Raw genomic sequence first — 24,329 nt, 5'->3', positions numbered from 1 at the left:
TCTCAAATAGGCTAACTAAAAAGAAATTGACACCTAGACACTTCATCTGAAGTTGCAGAACACCAAAGATTAAAAGTTTCCAAAGTTCACACACTATGTTTAAAGGAATAGCAGATTGATTGACATGGACCCCTTTGAAAATCTGATGAGAGCCATGGACTTTACCACAAAAAAAAACGTACAAAGAAAGTTTAAATACAGTTTTGAGAGTAACACACCTGCCCCTGAAGCCAATTCACAAACCTCATTTGAGGATCTGTGTTCCAGATTTCAGTTCTGCATTTTTAATGCCTTCTATACCATCTCATGCTAGAATAATTGCTGAGGCTTCAGATTTAAATTTAAAGAGTAAATTATAATCCAGTACTACCCATTTCCCCTTCTCCAAAATCTACACTTTCCCTGTGTTCTTCATCTTCATTAATGGCTTGACTAGCCTTGTACCCACAGCAATGAAATGTAGGCATCCTATTTTTGACTTTCCCCTCACCATAGTTGCCCGTATGTACACAACTGCTGGTTGATTTTGCCTCCATGGTGTCTTGTGTTCATCTGCTTACCCTTTCCCTGAAACAGCCCTGTATCAAGCCTGTGTATTTTACTGTTTGCCACAGTAATCTTTTGAAAGCAGAGCTCAGCCCTTGTCACTCCCTTGCTTAAACACTCTTGGTATCTCTTTACAAGACAGGAGTGTGTGTGTATGGGGTGGGGTGGGGGGGACCTGCATGTTGTTGTCCTGTCTGAGCAGCCTCAGTGCTTAGCACACTCATAGCTGCCTAGATACCATGTATCCCAGACTCCTGGACCACACACAGGTGATGGAACCAGGGTTGGGTACTTCTGGGGATTCTCCTCAATTTTTTTTAGAAGTATAGTTACCATTGTTTAACAACAATTTTTATCCAATATATTTAGATATTTTGTAGCAGGAGGATGGTAGGTTATTGAGTTGGCCATGCTGTGAGATATGCTGCATTGTGTCTTGATCTAGTTTTCCATAAGAATTGACTGTGATTGTAGATGTTCTTTGAATGACATTCTGTAATATTCTACTGCTTTTTCCCGTTCTTTTTACCTCTTGTGGTTTTTAGTAAAACGTACCCCTTTGAGATAACTTATCTGAGCTACTGTCGTCTCTCAGCTGGACTATTGAAATACTCTTCTAACTGGTTTTCCATGCCTTGTCTCCCCACTCCTAACTAGTTGCTAGACTGCAGGCAGAGCAGGCTTTCTTCACAAATCAGATTTCATCATTCTTTATTTTTTTTTAACTATGTATGTATGTATGTGAGAGAGCAAGAAAGAAAGCAAATGCATGAGCAGGGGGAGAGTGGCAGAGGGAGAGGGAGAAGCAGACTCCCTCTTGAGCACGGAGCTTGATGTGGGTCTCCATCCCAGGACCCTGGGATCATGACCTGAGCTAAAGACAGAGGCTTGGCTGACTGAGCCACTCAGGCACCCCTCATCATTCTTTAAAAAAAAAAAAGAAATCATATTTTTCTTCATAAATGATCACTTCAGCTTTATCACACTGAAGGTTTTTTTCCTGTATCTACCAGGTGTGTGTGTGTGTGTGTGTGTGTGTGTGTATACATATATAGTGTGTGTGTATATATTTATTTTAATGCCACCTATTGTAGTCTTTGATCTCATTCTACCATTTTTTCCTTCATACTGTCCTGAAATCTGAATTCCTCCAAGTCTTTACTTCTTCCTATCCTGTTATTTTAGTTTCCTTCCCCTTTAATTTTTTTTGTCAAACCTTTGGTGGAAGAAGAGATGAATATGTAAAAAAGGTGACATAAAATTATAAAAAAGGTGGCCCTCAACACTCCTGTGTGGCAGTTTTTCCCATCCCTCTCAAGTGTGAGGACTAATTTTTAGTCAAAACCTTTTCCATGAGGGGGCCCCTGGATGGCTCAATTGGTTGAGTGTTGGGCTCTTGGTTTTGGCTCCAGTCCCCATGGTGATATTGCTGAGGCTTCAGATTGGGCTCTGCACTGGGCATGGAGCTTGCTCCGGATTCTCCCTCTCCCTCTGCCTCTCCCATGCCATGCACACATGCTCTCTCTCAAACACACACACACACACACACACACACACACACACACACACACACATCTTTCCATGATGGGCTCTGCACTGGGCATGGAGCTTGCTCCGGATTCTCCCTCTCCCTCTGCCTCTCCCATGCCATGCACACATGCTCTCTCTCAAACACACACACACATGCACACATACACACACACACCTTTCCAATGAGGATGGAAGGAGGGTTTGACTATAATTGGGCAGCTCAAGATTTTTTTTTTTAAGATTTTATTTATTTATTCATGAGAGACACACACAGAGAGAGGCAGAGACACAGAGGAAGAAGCAGGTTCCATGCAGGGAGCCCGACGTGGGACTCGATCCCGGGTCTCCAGGATCACACCCTGGGCCGAAGGCGGCGCTAAACCGCTGAGCCACACAGGCTGCCCAGCCCAAGATTTTTAAGGATTGCTTCAGCACGATGGAATCGTTTAGTAGTATGATTGTGGTGGTGGATATACAACTCTGTGCATTTATCAAAACTCAAGAGAACAAATTTTACTGTGGTTAAAAGATAACATTGAAAAGCATTTCAAAAGTCTGTATAGATAAAAAGTAATCTTTTAGTATTTTGCGTGAATAAATGAAATGAATGCCTTTTAAATGAACCTGCATTTTATTAATCACTTCAGTGTGTGTACATATTTGAAAAATGAATATATATATATATATATACACACTTGTGTGTGCTGTAGATGTGTGTATGCATATATGTATATACACATTCATGTACCTATTTTTATATGTATCAAACATAACACGTATGACATTTATTCGGTCTTCAGCTGCTTGGTATTCAATAAATTAGTGAACCTTTTGTATCCTTTCAAATCAGTGTAAGGCCTGATAGTGTCCCGAAGCCACCAGATTGGGAACATTTGTAATAAGGGATGTTTAATAAATGACCATTTTTCCACGAATTCTGTTGTTTATATGTATTGGTATTTGTTTAAATAAAAGATCATTTTAACTTATTTCTTGCTCTCAGAATAGCTAACATAATTACTATGTTTAGAAGCAATTTTTACGCTTATTGTTTTGTCTCTTAGTGGAATGACAGATCCACAAGCGCCTGGTTTTCTTAGTTTAGCTCACAGTGAGGACAGAAGAACTCCAGAAGGAGCAAGGCTCCAAAGTGTTGAAACTAAGACTTTGGAGCTCTCCTCTTGTGCTTGGGCCTTGACTTGCTTGAAGCTCTTGTGATTCACAGCACAGCACTTCTTTTTCTAGGGCTCTTAGCTCTCAGATGTTCCACTCTTTTCTCAGACCAGTCAGTAGGTTTCTAGCTACACAGTGATCTCTGAATTGGCCTATTACATTCATAAAATATCTTTCACTTGGTTTTCAGATCCAAATGTGGATATGGATGGGGGGGATATGACAGTTGGATTATGGAAAAAAGTCATCTTGCCTCATTTTCTTAAAGAAGTATATGGTTTGTTATGTCAAGAGCATGGTTTCAGAGGGTAATTATTTAATACCAAAAGTAATGGCATGATTCTTGATTACAAGTGTTTGGTGTGAGTAAATAATAACTAAGACTCTTAATCTATAAAATTCACATAGGCAGCGGAACCCCTTATAGTATTGTTGAAGGAAAGGTCTAACACTAATGATGTCAGATTTTACTGTGTGAAGCTTTATTAAAGAGCATATAATTTGATTCTGGTATGTCTGATTTTGCTTCTCATAATATGGGGCTCATAATTATATTGGAGTTTTTCTGTACTTATTAAAATTCAGACATGCTGTCTTTCACTAATGACTTTAATGAATGGAGAAGCCTTTAGTTTAAAACAAAACAAAAGATGAGTTAACATAATATTGTAAATAGGACCATAACAGGGAATGAACATCCTGTCTGTGAACATTGTATGTTATAGACAGCTTCACCAAAATAGAGGCCATTCTTGAAAAATACTAAAATCTCCTACCTTGCCAGATTTCAGCTAAACCAAACCATTAATTTGAAGAAGTTTTGTATCCGTGGAAAACTTATTTTACTGACAGCCTTTTTTGCCTTTTTTTCCTACATATGAAGAGCTTTCCCCTCCTACTTTTTAATCCCTCCCCTCCCTACTCCACCCCAGCCTTTAAAAAGGATGATGTAAGATTGGGTTGTTTTGTGCCAAGTTTTCATCCTGGAACAGATTTTTATAGCCATGTTTCTCTGAGAAGAGGAGTTTATGACCAAATGGTGATAATACTTCCATGTTTTCATTTCCTCCTCTGACCTAGTACTTTTTTCCTAACTTTGGCGGAGTTTAATGTGACCAATCCAATATGTGTGTTAAAGCCAAAGAAAATTATTTTGGAAGCTTTTAAGTTTTCATTAACTGTAACACAATCTATGATTCTTTTGTGAAAAAAGCAGATTATGGAGCATATAATTATTTGAAAATTTTAGAATTTTCTCTTTGTACAATAAGGAAACCCTTCAGATTATCAAGGCTATTACTTGTTTTGGTGACTGATCTTTATTATTTCCACTTGTTTAGGATTCACTGTTCATTAACTTTTTGCTAACTCCTTCTTAAAAACACAGATAAACCTGGGCCTCTTTGGTCTTGGTCATTGGGGAATTTAATGTTAGAAGTCCAAATGGTAGGGCATCCCAGGTGGCTCAGCGGTTTAGCACTACCTTCAGCCCAGGGTGTGATCTTGGAGACCCGGGATCGAGACCCACATCAGGCTACCTGCATAGAGCCTGCTTCTCCCTCTGCTTGTGTCTCTGCCTCTCTCTGTGTCTGTCATGGTTAAATAAATAAAATCTTAAAAAAAAAAAAAAAAAAGGAGTCCAAATGGTAGAAAAACATGTGAATGACATGACTTAAAATACATTGGCATAGAATGAAGCAATCTTAAAGGTAGATTTCTATGTACTCACATAGACAGATTTCTGAGTTAAAGAAAAAGCAAGTATCGGAAAGATGAGTAGAATCATACATTTTTTAAAAATATTTATTTATTTATTTATTTATTTATTTATTTATTTATTTATTTATGATAGATAGATAGATAGATACAGAGAGAGAGAGAGAGAGAGAGAGAGAGAGAGAGGCAGAGACACAGGAGGAGGGAGAAGCAGGCTCCATGCCAGGAGTCCGATGCAGGACTCGATCCCGGGACTCCAGGATGGCGCCCTGGGCCAAAGGCAGGCGCTAAACCGCTGAGCCACCCAGGGATCCCAGAATTATACATTTTATGTTAAAAAAGAAAGCTAGGCCTCAAACCATCATGTGTATTTTCTAAAAGGGAGTATGTCTATGTGTGGGTGTGTTTGTGTACACTGGATACTAGCAATAGCTAATACTCGATGAGCACTTATGTCACATTTTTAAAGTATGCTCTACTCATTAACTCATTCATTCCTCACAATAGCCCTATAATCGTAGTTGGTTACTACTGTTGTCTCTATTTTATAGGTGATGAGGTTGAAATTCAGAGAGGGCCAGAACTTGGATGAGTCACATCCCCAGCAAATGGTGGTAGCACCATTTGCATGTAGGTAGTTGGACTCTAACAGGTTTGAGGGTAGAGATCAAAGGGAACTTCAGCTTACTGGTAATGTTTTGATTCTTTTCAGTGGGAATCTAGGCATTTTACTTACAAAATCAAAATTCATAGAAAAAGAGTCCAATTGGAAGAAATTTATTCGATATTTGATGGCTTCCATACTTTTTGGTGGAATCTGTGTTCTTCATATAATAAATGCTATTGGGGCTTCTGAACATTTTGCAATTGTCTGAAGCACTATACTATAATCCCTGTCATTTCCTACAGGGTCTCTCAACTTTGGCACTGTTGACAGTTTGGGCTGGATGGTTCTTTTCTGTAGGGGACTTTCCTGTTCACAGGTGTTTAGCAGTGTCCCTGATCTCTGCACACAAGATGTCAGTAGCCCTCCCCAACCTCTCCCCCCACACCCCCCCCGACCCCCGTCATGACAGTCAACAATGTCAGTAGTGTCCCCTGAGCAAAAGGTGGCAGGGGATGCATAAATCAGTCCCAGTTGAGAAACACCAATATAGTCTCATTGCCCTTCAGGAACCTTCAGAAGTCTGTACTTGTGCTGAGCTTTAGAAATATCTTTACTTCACACTCTCAAATTGTTTTCCTTTATGTTTATATAATAGTTGTCATGCCAAGGTCATGCAGAACAATTAGGAATTGAAATAATGGATCCTTTAGTACTCTTCAGTTATTACCCCATTCCTGTCTTACTCCTAAACTCAAAGCCTTTAGGAATTACATATGTCACGTGTGCTGTACAGCCCACTTGCTTTTAGGGTCTCTCTAATTCACTATCTACCTCCTGTCATCCCTCAATCTCAGAAAGGAGGACCACAGCTCTCTACTTGGTACCATATGTAAGGTATGTTTCTCCATTTGTATCTCTCTCTCTTTTTTTTTTTTTCCTACTTTTCCATTTGACATATGAGTATGTCCCAGGTCAGTTCTCAGTGTCCTCACAGATTTTGGTGATCAGAACAGTTTTGTATGTTTACACTTTAGAGCTGGTTTTTATAACCTTACTGGAAGGATCCCTCACCATTTAACTTCCAAAGGACTAATATAACTCAAAGATCAACAGGGCACAGAGCCCAATTCTGCCTTTTGCCCAGACTCCCCACCTTTGGGAGATAAATGTAGCTAAGCCAGAAGCAGAATCTTCACCTCTGACTCCACAGCTGCATTACCCTTTATCCTGGCCCACCAGGCCCTCCCACTGAGATTAAGTGTTTAGTGGCATACAAAGGCAGGCATTGGCTAAGAACACTGCTTTACAGGAAGACAGATTTGGGATTAAGCCTGACTACCAGTCTCTGGTATGTCACCCAGTGTCAGCTATTTAACCTGTATAACAGTTTCTTCATCTATAATCCTCACAGAGTTTTTGTCAGGAGTGGGTGAGAAAATTGGATGTATAAAGTGCTCATTATAGTGCCTAGCACATCATAAACCCCTGATACACGGTAAGTTGCTCTTCTTAGTATTACTGTCATTGTCAACATTATCATCATCTTTGTCCTCCTCTTGAAATGTTCAGAGACCCCAGTTTTTGAAAATTCCTCTCCAGATGGTAGGGACTGAGACCTTAAGATAATGTCAGCCCCTGAATTCATTTAGGGCAAGCTAGTGGGGAAGACAGAATAGATATCTGAAATGACAGACAGAAATGACCTAAAGATTTCTCTAAGGGAGCAGCTCTTGACTTTTTGGGGTTACAACCTGAGAACCCCTGACCCCCCCTCCTCCCTGAGCCCTGACTACTACAGATTATTTTGTATATTCCACAGAGGATTCACAGACTTCCTTATATACAAGCCCAGACCCTTTAGGAATCTGCTGCCCTCCATTAAAAATCCTTTCTCTGAAGTTTCTTCTTGAGATACGAATCAGTGAGATGGCCACTGGCCACTGCAAGGGGTAAGCTGGCTAAGGACAAGAATCACAGGCAGGAGCAATCCAGCAGCCACTGAGCACTGGCTGCGAGAGATGCTGTGCCAAACATGTTGCAAACATTATTTTATTCAATATGCATGGTAGGAATTGCTGGTTCTCAATCACACGTGTGAATTTTGCAGCACAAGAAGGTTAATTAATTGTCAGAGGCCAACAGTGAGTATGTGGTTGGCAGCATCAGGGCTCAAACTCTGATTTGTCATTTTCACAGCCTTTGCTCTTACATGCTACCTAATGCTTCACAGGGATTGCTGTGCTCCAGAATATGGTACACAGGACACCTGCATCTGTGTGAACTTTCGAGTTAGTTAAGAATGGATTCCAGAGGACAGCCCCATTCTGAGTCTCAGGTCTGGGAGTGGGTTCTGGAACCTGTGCTTTTAACAAGTACCAGGTGATTCTTAGGCTCACTAAATATTTTGGGAGGCACTGGTCATTCCAGTGCCATGTGGCTTCGAGAGTTGGACAGAACTGAAACAAAGACTTTGAAGGGCAGACAAAAAGAGCTAAGAGTATGCCCTACAGGTACTCATATCCTTAAATACATACTGCTTTTGTTTTAGATCAACCCTGGCAGTTTTAATCTCGACCTTATGGTTTTCAATTAACTGAGTCCAACCTTTCTTTTGCTGAAATTTTGGCTTCCTACACTATCTTCTCTTCCTGACTTTCATCACTTCTTAAAAGTTGTGTTTTCTCCCCATTTTTTTTCTTTCCATTTTTTAATGATACTTACCCTTCCCAAGGCCCATGAGAAATGTGCTATGTCTGAATGCTGAAATTGTCACTCTGATTTTCAGGCATCTTGTCATTCTTTTCTTCTGCTTTGTCTTGGTGCACTTGCCTTGCTTTGTCATTCTTTTCCTGTACTTTGCCTTGCTATTTTTTAAATAGCAGCTTTATTGAGATATAATTTATACACCACACAGTTCATCTATTTAAAGTAGACAATTCAGCATTTTTGAGTATATTTACAGAGCTGTGCAGCCATCACCATAATTTTAGAACATTTTTATCACCCTAACAGAAACTCCATACTCATTAGCAGTTATTCCCCATTTCCCCCTAGCCCCCAGCAACTACTGATCTACTTTCTGTCTCTGGATTTGCCTACTCTGGAGATTTGTTAGGTAATGGAGTCATGTAATATGTGGTCTTTGGTGACTGACTTCCACACTTGCAGAAGTGTTCATCTGTGTTTATCATGTACCGGAACTTCATCCCTTTTTATTGATTACTAACACTTCATTGTATGGATACATTTTATTTATCCATCCATCAGTTAATGGACATTTAGATTGTTTTCATCTTTTTTCTATTATAAATAAGCTACAAACCATTCATGTTACAAGTTTTTGTGTAGACAAATGTTTTCAGATTCCTTAGAAGAATGTTCACTCAGGTCTTTTTCCCATTTCTTAATTGTATTATTTCTGTTACTGAATTGTAAGAGTTCTTTATATATTCTGGATACTAGACCTTTATCAGATGTGTGATTTACAAATATTTGCTCCCTTTCTGTGGGTTGTCTTGTTCACTTTCTTGTTGGGTATCCTTTGAAGTCCACCACTTGTTGAAGTTCCTTTTGGCTAGTATTCTTACCTACTTCCTAATATAACCATATCTTATAGTTTTCCCATGTGCGTATTTTCAACCTTTTCTATGTTAGATCATTTATCTCCCTGGTTGAAAATCCAAATTGCCATTTCTTTATTTTATAACATTTAAACATAAAATTATAAACCTAAAATAACTGATACAGAATTCATATCCAGAATAAGGAACTTAAAATTAATAAGAAAATGGCAAAAAAAAAATCCTATAGAAAAATGGCAAAAAGTGTGAACAGACACTTCACAGAAAAGGAAGCATGAATGACTAATAAAATATGAGCAAATGTCTTACCAGTGGGCCACTGTAGACTGTTGAGTGGCTGGAACTATTGAGTGACTCTGGATTTTGCTCAGCCTCTGAGATTTTTTTAAAGATTTTATTTATTTATTCATGAAGGACACACAGAGAGAAGCAGAGACATAGGCAGAGGGAGAAGCAGGTTCCCTACAGGGAGCCTGATGCTAGACTAGGTCCCTGGATCCCAGGACCATGACCTGAGCCCAAGGCAGACGCTCAACCACTGAGCCACCGATGTGCCTCCAGCCTCTGGGGTCTTAAGACTGAACTGGGCTTTCTAAGTCTAAAGACTTAGAAATTTTTCAACCCCCTAGTGAGACCATTCTGATCCTGGCTTGGAAGCTAATCTTAAGAACTCATATATTGGTTAAATTCCCAGCATTTGGAGGAATTTTTTTAAAAACTGGCACAGGCTTTTAAGTTCATTTTTAAAGGTGCTCAAGATTCCCCTGAAGGAGTCCAAGGACTATGGAAGCCTTCTCATTTTAGCAGATTGTCTTGGACCCAAAATTGGACCCACAACAGAATATAGTAGCATCTAGAGGGTCTACCCATCCCAGAGCTAAACATCTGAATCCTTTCTGGAGATCTGAAAGGAGGGATTTTGTACTTAATGGCTGGCCTTTACATCATCTCTAACTGCTCATTTGCATGACAACTAGAAACTCTCACTGAGCTGAAGACCCTAACTTTGGACCAGGGGCTTCCGCACTCAAACATTATAGTAGCCCCTGGCAGATTTACCCTGGAGCTGAGCCAGCGTGGTGCCTCCTGCACCCACCTATTTTTGGAACACTGTCCTTTCTTAGAGATTAAAGTTGCTTTCTTTTTCATTTTAACAAATCGTTGAAAAATTTTCTGTCATTTGCTTAAGTTCACGTCTTTGTCGTAGAATACCTCATTAAACAGATTAAGAACTTTACAAATATTAGATTTTGTTTACCCCTCCCTTTTTATCTTTTGTTTTTGAAGAAGAAAAGACCAGTGACAATGTATTAAAAATTGATCATTTTCCCATTAGGAAATTCTTTTGGTGATGCGACACTCTCTCCAATGCGGATGTTATACTCCTTTTGTCATGTGATGCTGTCCTGTGCAGGGGAGGACACTTAGCACCCTTGGTCCCTACCTGCTGCATGAATGACCCCTGACTAGTGGAGGCCACTTAACATAATCCCATACATTTCCATATGCAGGGTGCTGTTATTCCAATTGAGAAAGAAAATAATAGGCTTTTTTTTCCTTTGAGTGCCAGATTACAAACGGAACACCTTACTGGGTTGTTTATATGAGAATCTTATTCCTGTTCTTAGAAGAGGTTTCTAGGAATCCCAGAAGTACTTGACTCTTACTCTGTGGTTGTCTGGCCTGTTGGTTTTAGATCAGGATCTCATCCCTTGGAGTGTAGTTTCCTGCAGAAAGCGTCACATGGCCTGAGCTAGCACACTTTAGGTTTGGCTCTTCCTGCCCTGACCCTTTCCTGATAGAGTGCCCTTTGAGTCTGACTGCACAGAGACACCTGTTCTGGCACCACAATCAGGTTGTTAGGGCTATTCTTTAAGCTTGCTAAGTTTTTCAAGTGTGGGCAGCCCCCTACTAATAGGTTACATTTCAGATTGCATGCGTATGTTGATTATTTCGAGTCTGGGACATGGTTTGCCATAGAAACCATTCAGTACATAGTTAGGTTACCAAGGAAACTAGATGTACTAAAGAAGTCCTTGAAGCCATAGTGCCTGCCATGTGTATCACCACCTTTTGAGGGACAGAACCCAGCCCTCTTTCTTTCTCTTCAGAGGCCAGTCAGTTGTATACCCTGCCTTGCTGGGGGATGGCTGGGAGCCAGCAGTGATCCAGTCATGGCAGATTGGGCAGGAGTGTTTCACACAAAGGAAATCCATATAACAAGAGGTCCCCAAAGCCCAGGCATGTCTTCTTTCTACAAAGTATGAGTGCAGAGCAAACAACACCTGAGCTGTCACTCAGTTCTAGCTTGTTCATCTGGAACAGTGCTAAGCAGTTTCCCTTCATTCCTTATGAAACCCATTCCACATCCCAGAGCCAGGAGAACTAGAGCAGAGCGAACACAGAGTGGATGACGTACTTTCCTATCTTCCTTAGGTTTTCAAGTGCTTTGGCAATACACCGTTGTCTCTGTGAGCCTTAGGAGGCCCGTCCACAAAAGCTTATTACCCCATGGTATAGGTTCTTCAGTATTAATTGTGAAGCATTTCCCTGTTATATGTCACTTATTACAGTAAAGATAGGAATTGTGAGAACAGTAGGCCTATTGTACTGTTCAAAAGACAGCATGGTAACGGCATTATTGCTGCCATGTTTTTATTGTCTTTGTTAAAATTAAGCTGAATCTAACCTCAGTGTTTGTCAAGCCTGTTTCTCCCTAGCCCTGTCCCCTAGGGTGGTGGGTTACCACCGGCCTGCCAAGCACTGGGTACATAGTACTCAGCCATTGGGTATGACTTTCCTGGAGTCTTCACTGGGTGCCTCCTGGTCAGGGTGCTGGTCATCACCCTTCCAGGGCATCCTTATTTTCATCTTTTCTTGTATATCTTTGCATGCTGGTTAGTAGCAGTCATTTAACTCTAAGTTGCTAGTGTACTTCCTACTTTAGAAGCACACTCTCCACTCTTCCCTTTGCAAGCGAGGTAGGGCTGGTAATGTAATTCCTGTTTTCCAGGGTTAAAATCAACACTCGGGTGCCTTAAAGGACCTGCCCAGCTCTGGCAGCCCTCCTGGTGGGTCTGTAGCTGGCACCCGGGCCTCCATGGGCCCTCTTCCCATGCCTTCTCCACAGCACCCGTGCCCTCATTGCCTCCTCTAGCTCTCCTTATTCCTTACCCGTAGCTCTCTTCACAGTTGCTTTTTTTCCCCCAGAGTGAAACATCTAAAGCTCCCAGCTCTGGCTGCTCTAGTCGGTGTTCTTCGCCCTTTGGCCCTAGTATACTTCTTACTTCAGCAAATTAGCACCTGAGGACAAGCTCCTGCTGTAGCATATTTATTAGTGGATTGGCACCTTTGCATATTTTATAAAGTGAATTAATGCCTTCGGGTATTCATCTTGGTGCTTAATAATCATATTTTGTTTTATACAGTGTCTTTTCATCAGAAGCATATATTATCTTCCATTATATAGGGGAAGTTAACTAGTTAAATTGCTTGTCTAAAATCATTTTTTGAAGGGGGGAGGGGCAGAGAGAGAAGGAAAGAGAGAATCTTAAGCTGGCGACGGGGAGCTCCATCTCACCACGCTGATATCATGACCTGAGCCGAAATCAGACGCTCACCCAACTCAACCACCTAGGTGCCCCTGCTTATTCAAAAATCTTAACAGTAACAGCAGAAAAGGGGAGAAAGAAACTAATTTCTTTGAGGAGCCCATGTGAACAAGATACTGTACTAAGTGCTTTAAATTTATGATCTCATTTCATCCTTGCAAAAAAACCTCTGAAGTACATAGATAGTATTTTAGGTTCTGCAGGTGAAGAAACTGTAGTCCAGATAAGCTAAGTAACTTATACTGCAAGTAAAAACTACAGGGAATATTAAAATCTGGCTTTCTCTGATTCTAAGGCTTGTATTCCATCTGCTGTGACACATACCAGCTCTTGGTCAAAGAGCAGCATTTTCGGCCCTTATAGTAACAAACAGAAGTGTGCTTGGACACATGGCAGGGAGGGAGAAGCCAGAGTATAGTCTTTTCTTTTTCCTGACTGCGACCAGAAAGGAGCGAACTCACTCCTCTAAACATCGTGGATCTGTGGACAAGTGCTCTGATGTAACTGAGGTAAACTAACCACGAGCAGTCTATAAGTGTTTCAGTGGCTCTTAAAGAAGCACCCTTCTTGGACAATCCCCCATGCTGAGCAGCTAGAAAGTCACTTGGAGAGTCACTTGGAGAACCAGAGAAGGAAAGGCATCCGAAGTCCAGACTGCTGTGTTCTGGCCCTGCTTCTGTCTCTGACTCCAGCTGTGTGACCTGACGTTGGCAAGTCACGTCACCTTTGTGGGTTCCAGTTCCCTCACTGGCAAAAACGTGGGAACTGAGCGGAATGTCTCTCCCAGCATCTGCAGCTTTACCATCATCCATAGAAAGTTCTTTATCATGTTGGTAAGAAAAGGATCCTTAGAAAACAAGACTGTGAGAATGATGGCAAACCTCTGTCGACTCAGCACCCTTGGCAATTACAGCTTTTGAAAGAGCACCGAGTGTGAACAACTCTTAGAGCTTTGACTGTTTTAAAGAAGATAGAGGCCACAGAAGGTAGTGTTGTAATTATATTTGTGAGTAAATAGTTATTGATTATTGAAGATCGGTGAATAATGTTGAGGGTATTTAAGCGTACTTGTAATTTTTGGTTCTACTTTTAGTTTCCAAAACATAGATGAGGTTTTAAAATTTCTCTTGAACACTATGTCTGCAGCATTTTGGCTGATTCCAGATGACTTGTGATGCCTTTTTTATGCCTGCATGCTCTAGGCAGAGTGACTGCTTTTGAGGCAATGGCAGACTTTTTCATTATGCAGACTTTTCTACAATAATTCTTAAATAGTGAGCTAAAACTAATAACTATTACTAATATTTACATAATAAATATGAGAAAAAAATCACAGTTTAGTGTAAGATAGTTCAAAATACTTTGATACAATTTGGTCCCTTCCATAATAAACTAAAATTTTAAACCTTTGCTACTTAATCTACCTCTGGATTTCCTGAAGTGGAATATCCAGTTCAGATCTTTTCTTGGAGAAGAGAGCTTCCAGGTCTGATGTCTTCTTGGGACATAAAGCATTTTAGGTGTCTGTGGTTTTCACAAATTTCCTCACTTTTCATGGGCACTGAATACTTCAGCAGAGAGTTGGGTAGGTTTGTGTTGTGTGGAGACCAGATTATTTATACAGCATTGTAAATAAGTAATAAACCTGATCTTCCAGAGGCTGTTTTTATTTTAAAAGAATGATTTTATAAAAAGTAATTAAAAATGAATCTATCATACTAGAATATATAAGAGTTTTCTGAGGATATATGTCCTCCTGAGGCATTTTAGCTGTAATATGCTGTACACAGCACCGCTCTTCTGTGTGCTCAGAAGACCCACACTTAGAGTTAGCAACCCCCCTTGTAAAGTTTAAACTCTTGCCTTAAATAATTTAGAGTGAGAATCCACGGACCCCTAGGGCTCTGCCCTGGCATCCTGGAACTGCCAAGTCATGTGCTTAGGACTTTGGAACTTTCTTGCCATGTTTTAAATGCTTCTGAGTGGAGCTTTCAGGAACTCCACTGTACACTGGGCAGCTTCTCAGCTCCAGCCAGTGGCCTTGATATCAGCTTCCATTTCTCTCTGCCCAGGGAAGAGCTCTCTCAACTAGGGGATCTTCCCCCTTCCTCATGTCTAACCTGGACCTTTTTGTTTTGGACTAGAGGCAGGAGCTGGGTGGGAAGGAGGCTCTGGGAGGCTTTACCTGCTTCACAGTGAAGGTGTCTGGGGTGAGTGGTTGGGGAGGCAGGAACTGGTGAGCGGGGTAACAATTATAGAGAACCCAGGATGCATGAAGCTGCTCATCCACTCTGAAATCATGCTAATACATTGGCAGAAATATTGGCATGTTGCTTTGTGAAAGTAGTATGATACCAGAAAACCAAAACCAGTATTGTAATCATTAGTGAATTTTTCTTGCTAGGGTAAGGAAGGGAAGGCTTCACAGAAGAGGTAGGATATGAGCTGAGTCTTAAAGGACAGTTGCCAGCTATCAGCTACAGATCCAGTTGATTTGGCCAGTGGCTACACCAGGAGTTGAACGTGAAGTTTATCCTATCTTTGCCTGTAGTTCAGTCTGTAATTTAGTAGGGAGGTGGGGTCTATAGATAGTTCTGTTGCTCTGCAAATCCGCTCTTTACTTCATTCAGCCACTTCTCTTCTACCTCTACGTGTCTTTGTAATAAAAGCTTCCAGGAATCACTTGAGCAGTTTTGTGTGTTATTCTTAGTGGGTAACGCTTCGAAACATTAACACCTCATAACATTTCACTGGGAGTTGTTTTTTTCTCCCCCATGACTTTAGCATTTAAGAATGTAAAGACACATTAGGATTCTGGATCCTGTTTCTTGGATGCTCCTCCTTACAGAGGCTTATTCACAAATGCGTTTTTTTTTTTTTCTCTCTCTCTAGTTTTTCTTTTAATAGGCATTAAATTGGTCCATTGTTTGTCACACCTGTTCCCCTGAGCTGCTAGTTGGTGGTTTTGAAAATACAAAGTGTATAATAATCACCTTTGCTTCCTAAAAGACTTTCCTTCTGTTCATTTACATGTGGATTTCTTGATATTGCATTTTTGGAACAGTTTCTCAATTCAGCTTCTTTTTATTCAAGACTTTAGAATGAGTAGTCCAAATCTCAGCCACTTAAATTGCTCTTTAATCGAAGCTGTGTTGAAAAGTAATTGAAATGTTCCACTTTGTGTTGTCATCCTTAAGACCTCTAAATCTTTGTTGAGTGTGTTGAATTGGAATTTCATTTTTTTTTTATTAGATGGCTTTCTGGAACCTCAAAGCAGCACTTCTAAGAGTGTGGTCAGCAGACTACCTGTACCAGTCTTGTAACTTGTTAAGAGTGTAGATTCCTTGAACCTACCCCAGACCTACCAAATTAGAATCTTGATGGCTGAGAAGCCTGCATTTTTATTAACTTTACAGGTGGTTGTATGCATACAGTGTTTGAAGACTTCTGCTGTGAAGTTGGCTCAACATTCACTTATTTGGGGTTTATTACCAAATTTTCTCCAGGACATACACGGTTGAATTCTAGTCTTTGTACAGTCTCTCTTTGATTTGATTTCTATGAAGAACAATCTTAGGAAGGCATAGGGTCCTACTTTCCCTGGTGTTCAGCAGAGCTGCAGAGAATACCAGGTTGCAACACTCTTGTCAAAGCCCAAGTCACCTGGACTCTTGCAGACCTATTGTGTATGGTGCTTTGGAGGTATTTGAGAGCAATGGACCCAGCTCATGATGCTTGGATATCACTTGCCTGGGTCATAGAGGACCACTTATACCTTAGACATTAGACTATAGCTAATCTAAGCTGTGGAGCCTTATAATAATAGTAATTAACATAATGACACTTTGTATTTCTCAAGTGCCTGTGGGCTGATGGCCTTACAATGCCATATTAAACACAGTGTACAACCTGCAGCTGAATACAGAAGTTCTTCTTAGACACTTCTCTTGGATAATGGCATGTTCAACTTGGAGAAATTGAATATTTCTAAGGAAACATTAGCGATTTTAGCGGGAAGTGAGGTAGTAAGGGGGGTAGGGTGATAGCTATTTTGGCATTCCAAGGTCTATCCTGGGTGAAAACAACCCACTTTTGGTTACTTTAATTATTATCTTTAATAACAAGAGGTGTTTAGCTAGAAAACACCCTCATTTTTCCTATTAGCTGTTCTGTGGATTTTACAAGTCCCATTCCCATATTCCTTCTGGATCCTTTATACACCCTTCTTTTCCCTGGCCCTCATTATTTTGTAATCATTTAGAGAGAGAATGTTAAAGAACCTTCTAGAAGGAACATTAAAGATTTCTATGATCAGACCCCTTTGTTTTATGGGGCAAGATAATTGAGACTGGAAAAAATGAAGGAAGAGTCACCCCAAATGGCCCAAAGAGCTTAGCTTAGGTATGGGAGATAGGAACATTTAAGTTCTAGTTATTCTCTATGTATGGCGTTGACAACTATGATCATGTTTTGTTTTGTTTTAAGATTTTATTTATTCATGAGATACACACAGAGAAAGGCAGAGACAGAGGCAGAGGGAGAAGCAGGCTCCCTGTAGGGAGCCCAATGTAGGACTTGATCCCAGGAACCCGGAATCACGCCTGAGCCAGACAGTCAACTGCTGAGCCACTGGTGCCCCACTGTTTTTCATTATATCCTTAGACCTTGTTTGTCTTAGAGTATAAGTTTGTGTCCTTTTACCAACCTCTCCCTATTTCTTCCACCTCCTAGCCCCTGGCAACCACTTTTCTGCCCTGCTTCCAGAGTTCTTGTATTTGTGTGTTCATTTGTGTATCTTTTCTCAACTGAGCTGGAGTCTATATTAAATGAATACAATTTAAAGTTGAGACTCAGTTTGAGTCTTTCAGAGATCCTGTTTAGTTATCAGCATTTTGCCTTCCCTTTTTTTTTTTCTTTTATATTCTTTTTTTAAACCTCAACTTTTGACCCTGTGGTAGTCCCTTACCATTGCTGCTTTTTCATTTTCCTTCCATTAGCTTTTTCTGTATGCATTCTATCCCCTTTCCTCTTTCTTTTGCTTTTATGAACAAATCCTGTCACAACTTAGTAATTAAATATCCCAGAAAATAAAACTGAATAAATGTTTTAAAATCCTAAAGATCAACACTTTAGGAAAAGCAGACTTAATTGAAAGATAAAGAAAAAAGAAAAAGTACTGGGAGACTTCTGGAATATTTGAGTTTGTTTTTTTAAGCAGTTCAACAGCTGTAGAAATAGAGAATTCTTCATTATCACAATCTTTAGTCTTCATCTGCTCAGCCACAAGTGTCTGTATAACCAGCACTGCTCTTATGGGTGATTTATGGTGACCTTTGTCTTACAAATAAAATGAAAAATAATTTCTAAGATAACAGACTAAGAATTTGAAGAGGATAGAAAATTTAATCATTTATTCATCAAATACTTGATTGATAGAGAGGGGTCATCTCCTTATAGAGTACACTGTATTTTTTTTTAAGGATTTTATCTATTTATTCATGAGAGACACACAGAGAGGCAAAGGGAGAAACAGGCTCCCTGGAGGGAGCCCAATGTGGGACTCGATCCCAGGACCCCAGGATTATGACCTGAGCCAAAGGCAGATGCTCAACCACTGAGCCACCCAGGTGCCCCTAGAGTACACTGTATTTTAATGCAGACTGATGAGAGGCCTGGTGGTTTATGCAACCTGCTCTTCATCTTCATAGTAAGATGACTGAGCTAAAGGTACTCTGTACATATAAGAAATGCTTGGGAAAGATGGAAGGGGCCATGCAAAACCTTGTAATTTCTTATTCAAAACAGCTCAGTTCTATAAATATTTACTGGGGATCTAGAAAACAAATATTTGTATGCTAAGGACCAGGTGCTGGAGATACTGAGCTATAGAGAGAAAGGTAGAAACAGTGGGGGAACATAGCAAATTCATTCATTTCTCTGGGGAAGCAAAGTAGTCATGGAAACACCAACCATGTAGTTCCCCATACTAACCACCAGATGGGACTCTCAGCCATAGGCAGCTCAGTTGCTCCTCCAGTGGGCTTCCTATTGGATAGTAGGGGGAGAAGGTGTGGAGGTAGTTGCCTTATATGCGGGTAATCCACAACACGAGGCACTGTACTGTAGGCAAAATATTCCCTTTATTGTTTTTATCTCTCTGAGAAGAAAATTAGAGTAATTTTATTAGATTTATTTATCAAATGATGCTAGCTACTATTAGCTCTTCCTTTTCTGATGTTTACAGATTTAAGTTTTGGGGCAAGTACAGATATATTTTTCTGAGCATATGTATCAGAGTTAAGAGAGAGCATGAAAAAAGTTATTTCTTGTTTTCTCTGACTGGGATCTTGCCTTCTTAGTTAATTCCTATTCCTTCAAGACTCAGCTCAAATGTCCCCTCCTCTTCGAAACCTTTCGGCACTCTTTTACCAAGCAGAGTTAAGAACGCCCTCTTTCGTCCTCCTATGTGGCTGTTTATGGTCTATGATAGCTCCTATCTCATTGAATAATTTTTTTAATGATATTATGTCTGCCACTAATTAGGAGATTCTTGAGACTATGTATTATTTCTTTTTCTGTGTCCACCATTGAGTACAAAACCGAGTGCAAAACCTCACAGGTATTAGTCACAGAGTAAGCAAGTGTGAAATATTCATGAACTGTACTTTCTATAGACTATTTAAAGAGTATTAAGTTATTAATAGTTACTGAGAAGTCTTCCTCGGGGTTATAAATAAGCTATCAGGAGTCAGCTTATAAAATAATTGATTCTAGAAAACTTCTAGAAGGAAGCATTTATCTTAAGAGGGAAAGGGTTATAGGATTACGTCCAAGGACCACAAAATATGAAAGGCTTATCTTACTTGAGGCCTACTCCCATTGCAGCAGATGTGTGGAATTTTAAGACTTACTTGGAAGTTTAATTTTGTGGCTTATTTGGAATGCATTTTCTTACTACTTTAATTGAAAAAAAAAAATAGGTCCTTTCCTTAAATGAGTTTAAGTAGTCTAGGGATATCTTTGAGTAGTAGTCCAAATTTTATTCTATATTATAAATTTTTAAGAGGATCTTAATGGGAAAATGTGATTCACTTCAATCAATTCAAGTGATTGAAATCTGTTTTATAGCCAGCTTTTCTTTAAAGTGAACTATGTATTTCCCTTTAGAAAACAAACATATCCGTCTATAATTTTTAGACTTCTATGAAAATGAAAATAGCTCTTTAACTTAAGACTGTAAGACTTTTCCTTATAAAAATAACATCCTAATAATTTCCCTGTGTATGGAAAATTTCAATTTCTCTAATCTCGACTGGAAAAGTTTCTCCAAGGCAATTTAGAAAACTAAAGAAAAAAGTATTTCATCATCTTCAGCAAACATTTATCAAGTTCCTGCAATGGGAAGGTCATATTACCAGTTCCTTGGAAAAACCCCACTTATCCAAAAGTGAGACTCCTAGCAAGCCCCTGGAAAAGAGCCTTGATCCCTACATGCAGAAAAAGGGAGTCTGAGTAGCTACATAACCTATTTTAAAAATGCACTCAGCTGTTTTGTTTTATACTGACCTGGAAACTTGGTTGGTCTATTTTTATAGCCATAGTATATATGGAACAACAGATTAGAAGGCAGGTAGGCTGCAATGGATAGACTTGCTTTGAAAGCAGCAGGAAAGACAACTATACAAAGCAGGAAAAATAAAAAATACAATATGTTAACTGACATCCTCAGAGGTGGTTCCACACCATTGATAGTGTTTGTACTAAAATCCATTAATTCTGGTAGGCAACTTATTTAAGGATATGGGCTGTGGGGCCAGACAGGCCTGGGTTCTAGTCTCACATCTACCACCTACTGATGATACAGTCATGAATAATTTACCCACCATTCAGACTGAGCTTTTCTTCTGTGACAAAAATATCATGAAAACAACAAACCATAAAGATATCTATCACAAATATAACAAAAGCTGACATTTTTTTCCTGTAATAGTTGATCAGAACACTTTATCCTTTTGTAAAAGGATAAGGAATAGTGCCATTTAGTTTCCAAAAGAAGAAATAAAACAGCTAATGAATATAGAATATTTGCTGTCACCTAATGATTCCAATATTCAAAATTTAAATGACGTAATCTCTGCATCAGGTTTAAATCAGCAGGACAGTAAAACTATATAGACAAGCTCTAAATGAAGAAGCTCAGTTAGGGAGAAAAGACAGAGATCCAAAGGAAGAACAAAGTGACTGCTTGTAGAACGCTCATTGTAGCAGGAAAATTTAAACATGCTGGTACACACACTGTTCTCCTCATAAGATAGCTCCTGCTATATGGCTCCCAGTGGCGCTAACACTATCCATAGCAAAGGTGGTTTCTGGGAAGGGACCACCGTCACCATTCTGTATCTCCATGTTACTACTCTGACCCCTATAAAAGCTTCCAGGAGCAGTCTCCTCTTAGGACTGACAATCTTCACATGTCTGTTTGTATTCTCCACTTCTTGGACCTTTCTGTTCTCTGTGTCCATTATTTGGAAGCGGAATTCTTACTCTTTCAACATTACAGAGAAGCAGTGAGACTTCTTCCTCCCCTGACTATCCAACTAGCTTCATGCAGCTTGAGTCTGTATTATTGCTATTATTGCATGTCTTACACCTTGAATTTTTACATAGAGATTGTGGGAGGTTTTTTAAATAGAGAAAAAAAAGTTAAAGTTGGCAGAGTAGGGCATTTTTGTTTATTCTCCATGAATGCCATTGTTATTTCTTTCTCTGTTTCAAGTTATCACCTGTGGCTTAAGCTGTCTGGCAGCCTCACTTCTGCTTTAGTTCATGCCTGGAAATCGTACAGGTATGGAAAGCAATTTGTGGAGCTTTGGAATCATCAGTAAGACTCTTTTCATTTAGACAGCTAGAGGAGCACACATTTCATCGGAAATTCCTGTATTCTGAGGGAACTGATTTATGGCAAAGCATTGCAGGAGTTTGTGATGAAAAGATGTAGAGTTCTTTATTCTTTCAGCCAACATCATTGGAGTGCCTGGCATGTGCCAGGCGCTCTCCTAACATGGTTGGAGTGGAAGTCAGGTGTGTGGAATAAGGGTGAAGACCGCCAACCCTCAGAAAGAATGTAGTCGGCCGATAGAGACAAGCACATGAGTTTCTAGCTGGGACAGTGATGAATTCTGTGCTGGAAGTGTGCACACAGAACCAGCCGAGCCCAGCCAAGAGTGCTGTGAGTTCTGTGTAACTAAAGGCCCAGGGGCCCACAGAAGGGGTACTGAAGGAAGAATGAAATTTTCCCGAGAGGTGAAGGAGAGGACAGATGTTCCGGGCAGAAGGGATGTGCGAGTTAGGCCCAGAGGCAAGAGTATGCCTAGCATGGTGCATGGAACAACGTGGATGTCTAATCATGAGTGATCCTGGCTGTAGCTCACTCACATGCTAGAATTTAGTTAGGTAAACAGTAACAATCTAGAAGGGTTTCACATCTTCCAGGAAGACAAAAACAGAAAATTACTGGGTTTTAGTGTGTTCCTTGTCCCTGGATCATGTGCCCAGAGCTCACCATGTGTTGGGGCTGGAGTGGACACCCCTCCAGTCCCCTGCGCCATCCCCAGCCAGCTGTGGTCAAGTCCCTCTTCACACATTATGTTGAGAGCATTCCCCACTCCCTTAGCCTCCGTGTGGCGTGGCGGAGGCAGTGATTTAGAGGAGCCCACACCTTGCACCCATGTGTGGTTATCACCCACACACAGTCACACAGATGTGCTTCTTTGTCTTTCCTTCCAATGTTTCAAATAAAAAAGTTGAGCCCCTGCGAGGCACTTTCTAAATACTTGATGGCTTTTGGAGGCATGAGCACTAGCATCTAGCATGAGCACATCCTACCAGCTCATTTATCCAGAGAACTGAATTCAGTGAACATGGGAAGGAGGGACACAATAAATTCTTTCTTTACAAAAGAAAAGTAGGTGGTGGTGGTGGTGGGGCATCTCCTGAGGCAACAATATGGGCAGGTGAGCAAAGGCTGTGATTTGGTGGGTATTTGAAAGTGACAGTGGTGAATTGGGGAGTCTGGAAAGGGGAGAGACTTGTGGTCTAAATGTGTCAAACTCAGGCACATGAAAGATCTGTAGCATCCATGCTTTTTTTTTTTCTTTTCACGTAATGTTACTTAGTCAAACTTTTGGAGACTATTATAATGTTAAAAGTACCAGTGTGGCTCTCTTTGAATTTGTTAACAGTGGTTTATAATCTGATGATCCTAAGTTTTCCAGTTGTTAAGAGCCAGCTTTTCAACAGATTCCCATTAGAGAAAAGGCTCATAACTGAGGAATTGTTTCAACCGGCTAGACTTCATCAGGGAATTATGGGTAGGCAGTTTCTTTTTTAAGTGGCTTATAAAGCATTTGAAAAATGTCGTTGTGGGGTAGAGAGCACATGTCCAACCATTGTCCTTTTTTGGGGAGGGACACTGGTTGGCACATTCTTGTTTTATGTCGCCCGCACCCCAGGGCTTCTGTGTGACTCCTTGGGGGCTTGGGATGGCTCTTAGGGTCTTAGGTTGGTGCTGGAGGAAGCCAGTGATACTATCGGGGCTTGACCAGGTTTGTAGTGCCAGTGACTCCAGAGCTTGGGCCTGGGGATGGGGACCACAGTTGGACTGGGAGTCAGTAGAAAACAGAAATGAGACGTGGATTAGATGAGGATAAGCCATTTATTTCCCTCATTCTCAGAGAGTCTCTGGTTTGGCCCAACCTCCCAAAGTGTCTCAAAGGGCCTTTTTCCTTTTATTCTGGAACTACTTAGAACCCAAACTCTCCTACTTTTCAAGCAGGGGTTAGCCAGAGCTCTGTGGCAGACCTGCCCAGGATCTTATCCCAAACCCCGTGAGCAGGGCTGAGCCCCTGCATTCAGAGTATAAAAGGGAACACAAATGGGTGTGTCCTTTTTGGCACTCATCCCCCTGCAGTTTGTTTTTTTGTGGTCAGAGAATCTTGCACAGCAGTTACTCAGTGTCAAGCTGGCACAGCTGCAGCTAATTTAACCGGTCATCTGTTGAGTGAGGTACTATTTCCATTTGTGATTGGGGTAAACTGAGGGATGAGAGCTTTAATTATTTGATTTAAAGCCAGAGATAGACTCCGAGAGAACCAGGACCAAGCATTTGGACATCCTTTCTTTGCTTTCAATTTCAGACATACTTTACTAGATTATACCATTCCCTGTACCCTTAATTGGCATAAGTTTAAATTTTAGCCACTGCAACCATCACCTCATACCAGTTACTAATTCCTTAAATGAGTACCAGTTTAAATGAAGCCTTTTGAACTTACAGTCAAGTGCCTAGGAGTTGCACTTGTTTAAATAGAAATTATTTAGAAATTTGAAATGGCATACTTTTGCCTTTTATCATGGTTCCTCTAGTAGTGTTCAGGCCCAGAAGAAAAGTGCTGTCTTTGGGTACTAAGTACTAAAGTCTCTGGGCAGTAAAGATAAAGGGTGTTTGGAACATACTCCCCTTTCTGTAGAAGGATGCATGTGGGGAACTGGAACTTGCATCATGGT

At 40.4% G+C, this 24,329-nt stretch overlaps 1 protein-coding gene across 9 annotated transcripts in view; it reads left to right on the top strand.

Moving 5' to 3' along the window:
- Positions 1 to 24,329, top strand: part of BABAM2 (BRISC and BRCA1 A complex member 2) — a 402,709-nt gene that overhangs the window by 231,307 nt on the left and 147,073 nt on the right. The window lies entirely within an intron of this gene.

Source organism: Canis lupus, chromosome 12 (genome assembly GCF_048164855.1).
Source record: "Canis lupus baileyi chromosome 12, mCanLup2.hap1, whole genome shotgun sequence".
NCBI lineage: Eukaryota > Metazoa > Chordata > Mammalia > Carnivora > Canidae > Canis > Canis lupus.
Note: the sequence above shows the minus strand (reverse complement) of the source record. Positions and strands in the feature narration are given on the sequence as shown.